Here is a 9,514-nt window from a genome sequence, read left to right on the forward strand (position 1 = left end):
TAAGATTTACTCTTTAATTACTTCAATCTATAATATTTCGCAAGAATCACTTTAAAACTCTAAAACTAACTTTTTGGTGATAGCAATTTTATTTCTGTGTCGTTTTTTCTTAAATTTTAATGAATTTTCCAAAATAACTTTGAGTATATTTTACATTAACACTTTTAATTGCTTTTGTTTGTAGATTAATACCCATTCACGTTCCGAGGATATTCTGTGCACTTTTTGTGTATGTTTGCGAACATGTTACTGCATATAATTAAGAGCAAAGTTTAAAAATAAAATAATGATATATGAATCATTCTGCAAGCATTGTCATGCTGCAATATTTCAAACTAGGAGTTTGAATCCCTTTTTTTATTTTTTACATAAGAACCATTTTTAATTATGTAAAAATAGGTCAATTTTTGTACATTATAAATTAAACTGTTAATAAACGCGATATTTTTAAAATTTTGTTAAAACACCCTTAAAAACACATCCATGTCTCCAAAGAATGGAGAAGTATTTTCAAACATGTTTACGACGAAGCTTAAGAAAAAAAAAGGGGGGGGGGAGGATTTTTTTTTAAATATACAGAAGAAAATCTTTTAATTTATCAGTTTGAAGTTTTTATATATTAAAATTATTGTAAAAAAATGTATTTACTTTTATGACTCATAAAATTCTGAAGAAATTGAACCGGTTTAGAAATATGCTTGAATAGTTCTACATCTTAATTTTAATTGTGGTTATTCTTTCCTGCATTTATATTTTTAAAAGATTATAACTGACGAAAAATAATGGGAATAATTCATTAAAAGCATGCAATGGGAAAATGTTGATTAAAAATTTCTTCACTTAAACTATTAACAATATCACAAAAGACTTTTAACAAACCACGTTTCATTTTCTACAAGCCGCCTTTGGTGACCATTTGATTCACTAAGAATATTTGTTGTATTTAATTTCATTTAAAATTTTTAAGCATGGCTTGATGTTCATGATTCCCCCAATAAGAATTTTTTAATCTCAAATTGTGATATGCATTACAACCGTGTTATTTAACAGTATTGCAAATAATCTGTTTAATATATCATTAGAGTCAAGTTTCATATCATCGTTAGTGCTGCCATTCAATATCTAATCTATCTTCTAACTGTACACTGTCTTTCGTGGTATTGTAACTTCACTTTCTGATTGGTCATGTAAATAGAGCAGATAATTAGCAGAATTTTTTTTTTTTCTTTATCTTTCAGCAATGAAAAAAAAATTGTCTGGTTAAATGTTTGAAAAAAATAAAATGATTTTAATTTAATTGTAATAATGTTAAATAAAATGTTCTGTTGAAAATCATTCAAAAAATGGGAAAATTGGGGGGGGGGGAGAATTGCACAATAAATTAATTGGCTTCAATTAAAACATTTTTTTTAAAATTGCAAAACGATGTAAGAAAATTAATGAATATGATTTCTTCAATAATATTTTCAAAAATTATTGAAGAAAAATACCAAATCATTAATTAATTTTAAAAATATCAAATTGAATTAATTTTTAATTAACTGAAATTCTAATTAAAATATGAAAAAGCCGCTTTGACGAGCACATTTCCACTCTGGAAACTAAATTTAAACCAACTTCGGCAGCTCACAATCAAGCAGCCTGGTCTGTAGAATGCCAACAGATACACAGTCAGTCGCTTTTATAATTTGATTGTGATTATGGTTTTAAAATATATAACAATAATAAATAGAATAATTGTCATTAAAAATGTATTAAGACATTCGGTTTCTCAAAATAGCGAGTCTAACTGAACGGAAATCATGCCTTGAAATAGTTTTATGATGGATTAGCTGCATAATCTCGATCTAGAGGTATTTCTCTCATATTATTAGTCGGATCTGTAGAAATCCTGGCATCAAGATCAATCCTGGCGGATTCTCGATTAGGCAGCTCTCTCAGGACGATAGGCTGAGAGAGGGCCGAAAGAAGATCGATTGAAAAGCTTTGTTTCTTAACTGCCAAATAAATATATATGTAAAAAAAGACCATTGGCAGTAGTCTCTTAAAACTTTCTGACATACACTCTAATAAAGGTGCTATCCCAGAGAACGCCTTGCATAATATTGGCGCACAATAATTACAAAATATTAATGTTTGGCGGGAATTTAGAATTTTCCTTGATTATTTGGTACGTTATTTGGCGACTCCTTGCAATATCCCTCGGTTAATTAAATTTGCTTTTTAGATGTCCAGCCGATTGAAACAAACCTTTGTCATAGAACTGCACTTGTAATCACAAAATCATATAGGGAATTCTATATATTTAAGTTATTGAGTTTTTTTTAATTATCGCGCTTATATGCTTCTGAAAGCACAGATTGATAGCTGACCAACCCATGGTTAGATTTCACACAGAATTTGGTGAATGCCTACACTATACATGTTACATTTGTGTACCAAATTTTATCCATCTAGCTCGCTCCGTTTTGTAGCTATCATGTTAATTTATATTCGGACAGTCGTACAGACAGACTTCCTCTGAGTGAATTTTGCTCAGAATTTGACAGAAATCTATACATATTGTATACAGTTTGCATACGAAATTTCATCTGTCTAGATCAAAGCGTTTTTATCTTTGTCAGAGACAGACAGACGGACATTTTCCAAAATTGTGTTTTTCGAACTCCGAAAGGTCTAAACCGTGGAGATTCGTCAAAATCTCGAGACCGAATTTTTTGACGATTACTGTACTTTCTCTGTACTACGTATTCGAGGAAGTGAAAAACACAAATATTATGAATGATAAGATATTGGAATAACATTCACTCTTTATCAGGTATAAGTGGTCAAATTCCTTTATGCTTTCCTATAATCATTTAGTTAATGGGATACTTGTAGGTCCGAATATCTGCTTCAATAATATTCTATACAAATACCGATATTAGGCAGTCTGCAGTCATAATAAATAAATAAAAACAAATGCATATTCACAATTTAATAAAATTAAAAACATTGACCCTGAAATAAAACATAAATATGTTTAAAATGTGACGAAATACAAAGCTAAACTGACCATTTTTTTGAAAATGGGGCCGTAATGTGTAGTGTCTAGAGCTGTAAAGTGCCTAAATCAGCCTATGATCAAGATACTCATCAGAGCTGACGAGAGTTCATCGTGTGCCCTTCCTCTGTCGGTCACAAAAGCCCTACTTGCCTTAAAGTAGACGACTGTGGGACTGTTAAGATAGATGAAGATCTTTTATGGCATGGCCAGAAAAATATATTATGAAATGTCTGATAGTGCTTCATAGCACTATACAACGCTATACTTTTACTAACTATAATAAATATAAACAAACATTATTTATGTTATTCTCTTAAGAGTGTATCAATATTAGCATCATTATCTTTAAGCATCCTATTGTATTACCTTCGTATTTGCATTTTGTGAGCAAAATAATGCAAGGAAGGTCATGTACTTTAAGTTACTATACACTGAATTGTATAGTAATTAAGGGCTGAAATTCCAAAAAAGTTATGCCGTATTTATGAATATATTTGCTATTATCTTTTGAAACACTAAGCCGTAATTATGAATTATATTCAATCTCATTCTGAAAATATAAGTCGAATTTAAGAAAATAAGTTCTACTATCTTCTGAAACCTATTTTTTCTTGCACGCATCTCAGATAACGTCGGGAAAATCGACCTCAGATGCTTTTGTATTTGACATATTGCCTTCCTTTTTCCATTGCACATTGCCTCTCTGTAACATTTCCCAGAGGGTGAACACATGTGTGCGACGAGCATTTTCATCTTCAGAGTCACATCCTTTTGTACTGAGAGATACTTCAATGTACTCTATACTGTTTTCTGTTTTTGTAGTCTGCAGGAAAATACCATAAGCGTGACTCACAAAAATAAAATGCATAAACGATATTAAAATAATCTAAACCTGATAAAACTAAAGCAATACAACCAAATCATACATCACACAATATATATATATTCATGTAATTCTGTTATTGGTAATTATTATTTTTTGTGTAACTATTCACATGCTAAATAGGCTTATTAATGCTGTTAATAAATGACGCTGTATATACTCTCTAAACTGTATAGTTTGAGAGTGAGTGGAAGCACTTTTTTACATTATGGAATAAACTGGTGCAATTAGACACAGCTCGCTTGTTAGCAGCAGTATTGAATGTGAAATGATATGTGCTATCCTAAATGTTATGTGATTTTCGTCCATGTTGTATGTGTGTGTGATATCAAATTGCAAAAATAAATAAGCAAAAGGCAACCAAGAATTGTTCGTTGGATAAAACCCATACATCCAGTTATAATATATAATTACAAATTACAAAAAAAAAAAAAAAAAAAAAAAAAAAATTGCGTGCCTCCTAGGAAATATTAATCACTTAATCTTGGTACGCAATGTATTAAATTTTATAACTAAATCTTTTTTAGAATTGTTGAATAGAAGTTCAAAAGGACCCAGATAATTACTACTAATATAGATTTAGCAAAACTGTCATGACTACTAATTACCTGTGATTACTCTTAAAAGTTACCACAACTTTTAACAGTAATGACGTATGACAGAACAAACTAACTTTTTGTACCATCTTTTAATCGAATTAGAAATATTCTTAAGATGAATACAAATATCTTCTTCTATACAGGCTATAAGTACAAAAACAATAAAAATGGACATAATAATACCTCAAAAAATTATTGAATTGCTGTCACGCGATAATATTGCTGTCATATTATAAGGTAATCATTTACACATCACTCACGGTCGTTATATTCAAGATGTTTTTTTTTTTGTCCTTTTGAAATTCTTCAAATTTATTCATTCATGTGTACCTAATGACTTAATAGAAGACACGCCCGGAGATGTTCGATTAGTTACTTCTTTTTTTTTTCCTCTCTCTCTCTCAGTGTTTACACTTGTACAGTAATTACTGCTGGATGAAAGAATGCGTGACTCTGTCGTGATTAAGAGTGACTAAAATACACTAGCTTACAAATGGGATTGGTGATCACGTGATTTTGATGACATCACGTGGTTTTCCAACAGCTTTTATTACTATTTCAATATATAGAAGGCCAAAAAAAAAGTGGTATTGTAGTTACTTGCTGATTTCTGAATAGACTGCTGCCTAGGGCCACTGAGCTGAGAAGGGCTATAGGTATTTCGATTAAAAAGATATTATCTAGTTTTTCAATCAATAAATTTGTAAAAAGATATAAAATCTTTGAATTATAAAAATATTAAGATAAGGTTAACATTCTGGCTAGCCTTTTTTGTAAGATTCGCATCTGTTTTTATTACATTCAGCTAGTTTATTACAGTACTTATAAACACCTAGTGGCTGTTATATAATATATTTGCCGTTACAGATTGTGAGAATCGAGGACGTGGTCACGTGGTCATCAGTCTTAAAAAATAAATAAACTAAAAACATAAACCTTTTTAGAAGTTATTAAAATAAAAAAAATAAAGTATTAATCATTTATATATTGATTACGTCAAAAAATGTGTTGAAATGTGAAATAAAATTGGCCAGCCCATTACAAGAGGGATGTTTTGCACACTGCCTAGGAATGCAAAATGCTAAATATTCCATTGCTTGCACCTAATTTTTGATAAGACATAAATATACAATTCCATTGTTATTTATTTCAAGCCGTCAATTTCATGATGAATCATTTTCCTCTACAAGTGCACATTATGCGAAAAAATCAAATTAATTTTATTTTTTAAATGAGTTTTATTTACCTGACGAATATGGATATCAACTTTTAAGAAAATTTGTTACTTTGAATATATTTTGTTCTATTATTTATATATATTTGTGCAGTTCTATTATTTATATATATTTGTGCAGTAGTGGATTTCCGACAAGACAGCTGGCTGCTCAGTCTGCCACAACAAATCCTGTTGATAATATTTCGTTCAATGGTGGCGGGGTGGTCGGCTGTACACAAAAAGAAGACAGCTGCTTGGCAAAAGAGGGAGGGGAACTCATACATGAATTAAAACATATTATGTTATTGTTGCGTATGGCACTTGTCACGGACAAGCCCGTTGTTCGAAGACAGCCGATTTAAGCCTAAGGTGGAGCGCCTCTTGTTTTTATCGTAGAGCAAGCTAGGCCCAAGAGTACGACTTAACTACACACACGTCACAACCCTTTTTACGGGGCGGACTTCATTCTCGCATTTCATTCACAGATCGTAATTTAGACCTGAATCAGAAAACGATCACCCCTGATCCAGTACCTCCTGTGGTATTACTCTCGACATGGAGGACTTTGTGACCACGACAGATTTATACGCGCGTCAGCCACCAAGCACGCGGGGAATCTTCGGCCAGGCGGGTTCGAACTCGCAACCTAAGGGACGCAAATCCAACGCTCTACCAACCAGGTTATCCCAAAACATATCATTGGTTTAGCTTTCAAAAATGTAAATATGTAAAAAAAGCAGATTCAATTAATTATAAAATATTAGAATAGTATTAACATTTTACAAGTATGTTTGATCAGATTCTTACCTATTTCATCTCGTTCGTATTTCATTTAGTTATTAACATTATCACTTAGTTTAACATTTATGAACATTAAGCATCTTTTTAAACAATAATGTATGCAAACGCGCAAATTTTGATGTGTGAAATAATAAATAAATGAAAACATTCATCATATTGAAGTTACTAAAACAAGAAAATTATTTTTAAAAAAATTATTAATGTGTTATTAAGTCAAAAATGAGTTGAAATGTGAAACTAAATTGACCCGTTCATTAAAAGAGGGGTCTCATAGTATACAAATCGCAAATCAATCCTTGATGCTGTCATAGGGTCGGAAAATCCGCTGTTGTATTTGTGATAATAACATCTTTTTCACTTTTTTCTATAACTTTTCTTAAGTTTCCGCCGTCTATGAACTACTTCATGAACGACGCTTTTCTTTCTTAAGAACAGAGGACCGTTTAAATGGCAAAGAAGATCCCCGAATTTAACAAGCCACAGAGCAACACCATATTCCAGTGTCTGGAACAATTCTAAGAAGTTGCAGTTGTCCTTCACATGATCAGACTGAATGTCAGTAGGAAAATCCAACTTGCACTCCCTCGCTTCCTGGTCTAATTGCATAACCTTCTCATTTCGTGACAAGTGCACTTGTCATGCCATGTGTGTTCAATCATGCGATCGGTTTTTAATTAATAAAAAAGATTGATTTCTGACACTTCGGGTGATTTGTGTGAGCGAAGCATCCATCAAGTCACTATGAAGAAAGTGATTGCAACCTAAGGACCCGAACTTTCATCTCTTAAATCTGCTGGCTCTCATGCAAGTAAATGCTACAGATAATTGAGGAACAGATCGAATCAGCGCAGAAGCAAGAAGCGGAGGACGTGAAGATAAAAGGATTAATGAAGGTAAATGATTCAAACTAGAACTGAGGGAAATGAATGGGCTGGTCTTGAAAAGCATCAGATGGAAACCTATTCCGTTTCCCAAAACACTCGATGTTTGGCTAAGTAACAAATATCAGAATGATTTTGTTTGAAGTTTATGACAGATTTTTGCAATTTTAAAATGGATGCCAATATTTTAAGTGAAATCATTACTTTTCAAACATGAGATCAATGTAGAAAATGAAAGTGTTTTTTACTGCATAAAATACATTTCCTAATGATAAAAAATTCCTTCTTTTTAAACAGTTTTGTTTCAATGTTTATAATTTTCCGAGCACAATCATAATATTGAAGGTTTTAAAAAGGTGTGAGTGTATGTGTTGACGCTCTGTAGATGAGACCGATAGATTTATATCTACCAAACTTGGATAATATATAAAAAAATATATTTAATTTGGAACATATTTTAAGCCAATGTTAGGCTGAATGTTGAAGCAGCCAATGTTGAATAAATTCAAATCACTCATTGTTTCATTAAATATTTAATCATATGTTTTTCTTCCTTTGATAAAAGTTGAGAAAGAAACATCATTATCTGAGCACTTTGCACAAGAGATAAACAAAAGACAATGTTCAGTTAGAAAATAGATTACGGAAAATTACTTTTTTAATGACTATGGATGTCATTGGAATCAACTCTACTAAGTTCATTTCTCAATAAAGAGAATAAGCTAAATGCCGCAGTTTTATTATCTATCACAATTTGATCTTAAAATTGATTTACCGAAGGAATCACGAACATAAGACTGCGCATAAGAAAAGCTGTTGAAAGGAAAAACAATTATATTCTCAGCAAATCAGCTTGTCACTAAAGACGGCTGGTAAAATTATGAGTAAAAAACAGATTTATAAAAAAAAATTAAAAATTTATTAAATAAAGTATTATGTTAAAAAAATGCAAGCGAAATATGAAAAATAAGCCATAATCGACTCGTAGCTGATAAAACAACTATAATTCCCTAGCAGTTCAGTTTTTATTCTCGCCATCCGATGCTAAGATATTGATAGCGTTTTTTTTTTTTTGCAAAATCATGAATCTTTTATACGTTTCTAAATTACAAAATGATGCCAAGAATGCAAAATTTACTTCGACAAATCGCCAAGATAATTTCCACGTATACAAAATTTGTAATCAGACATTACGTTTTGGCAAATAGTTATCAGATAGCTGGCAAATAGTTTTTTGTCCATTAATAGTGTTAAAGATCTATTACAATGTTCGGCATCAATTATTTTGAAAAATGCTTACGTTTTTGAATTTTTGCATAAAATAAACTGATATAAAACAAAAATTATCAATTAAAAAGTTTTAAAAACAGCAGAAAATAGTGGGTTTTTTTAAGTGTTGGTTGAAATGAAGTATAAAGCAAAATCAACTTTCCAATTTAGAAATTTATGAATGGGTGTATTCGGAATCTTGCAGATAAGAAATATATTATCTAGTTCTTGAACTAAAAAATAAACTGCATTTCTATCTAGTTGGAGCTCGATTTATAAATAACATAAAGTGTTCGGGTTTGTTTTTTTGCATAATAAAGCAAAGAAATAACGTTACTATATTTTTATGAAGACAACCTGATTATTCTATAGCACAGAAACTATACGATATATCGAGGAAATATTATGTCAAATTTGAAGAAAAAATATCTGTCAGATTTTAATTTATAATGTTTTTTGTAAAATATTTTTACCAAAATTTAGAATATGACAAAAGAACATTTAGAGATAATAAATAGCATTCAAACATAAACTATGCAAACCCTAAAATCCGTCTAATTTTCCAAAGAATGAATGTCGCAACAAGATTCAAAAAGTTTTATAAAGAAAATTGTTAAGAAATTAAGAGTGTTGAAAAAATTATTCGATATTTTCATCACCATCACCTGCCTTAAGACATAAAACATTTGATATAACAAAGGATTTCTCAGGAGATTGTTATTGAATCGATCGAACTACGCACCGAAGAATAGTATTATCTTACGCAACTCCATTGCATAACTTTGACTTAATAAGCTAGTTACAATGTAGCTGGTTTTG

This window comes from Argiope bruennichi, chromosome 4 (assembly GCF_947563725.1).
Source record: "Argiope bruennichi chromosome 4, qqArgBrue1.1, whole genome shotgun sequence".
In the NCBI taxonomy this organism is placed as follows: Eukaryota; Metazoa; Arthropoda; class Arachnida; order Araneae; family Araneidae; genus Argiope; species Argiope bruennichi.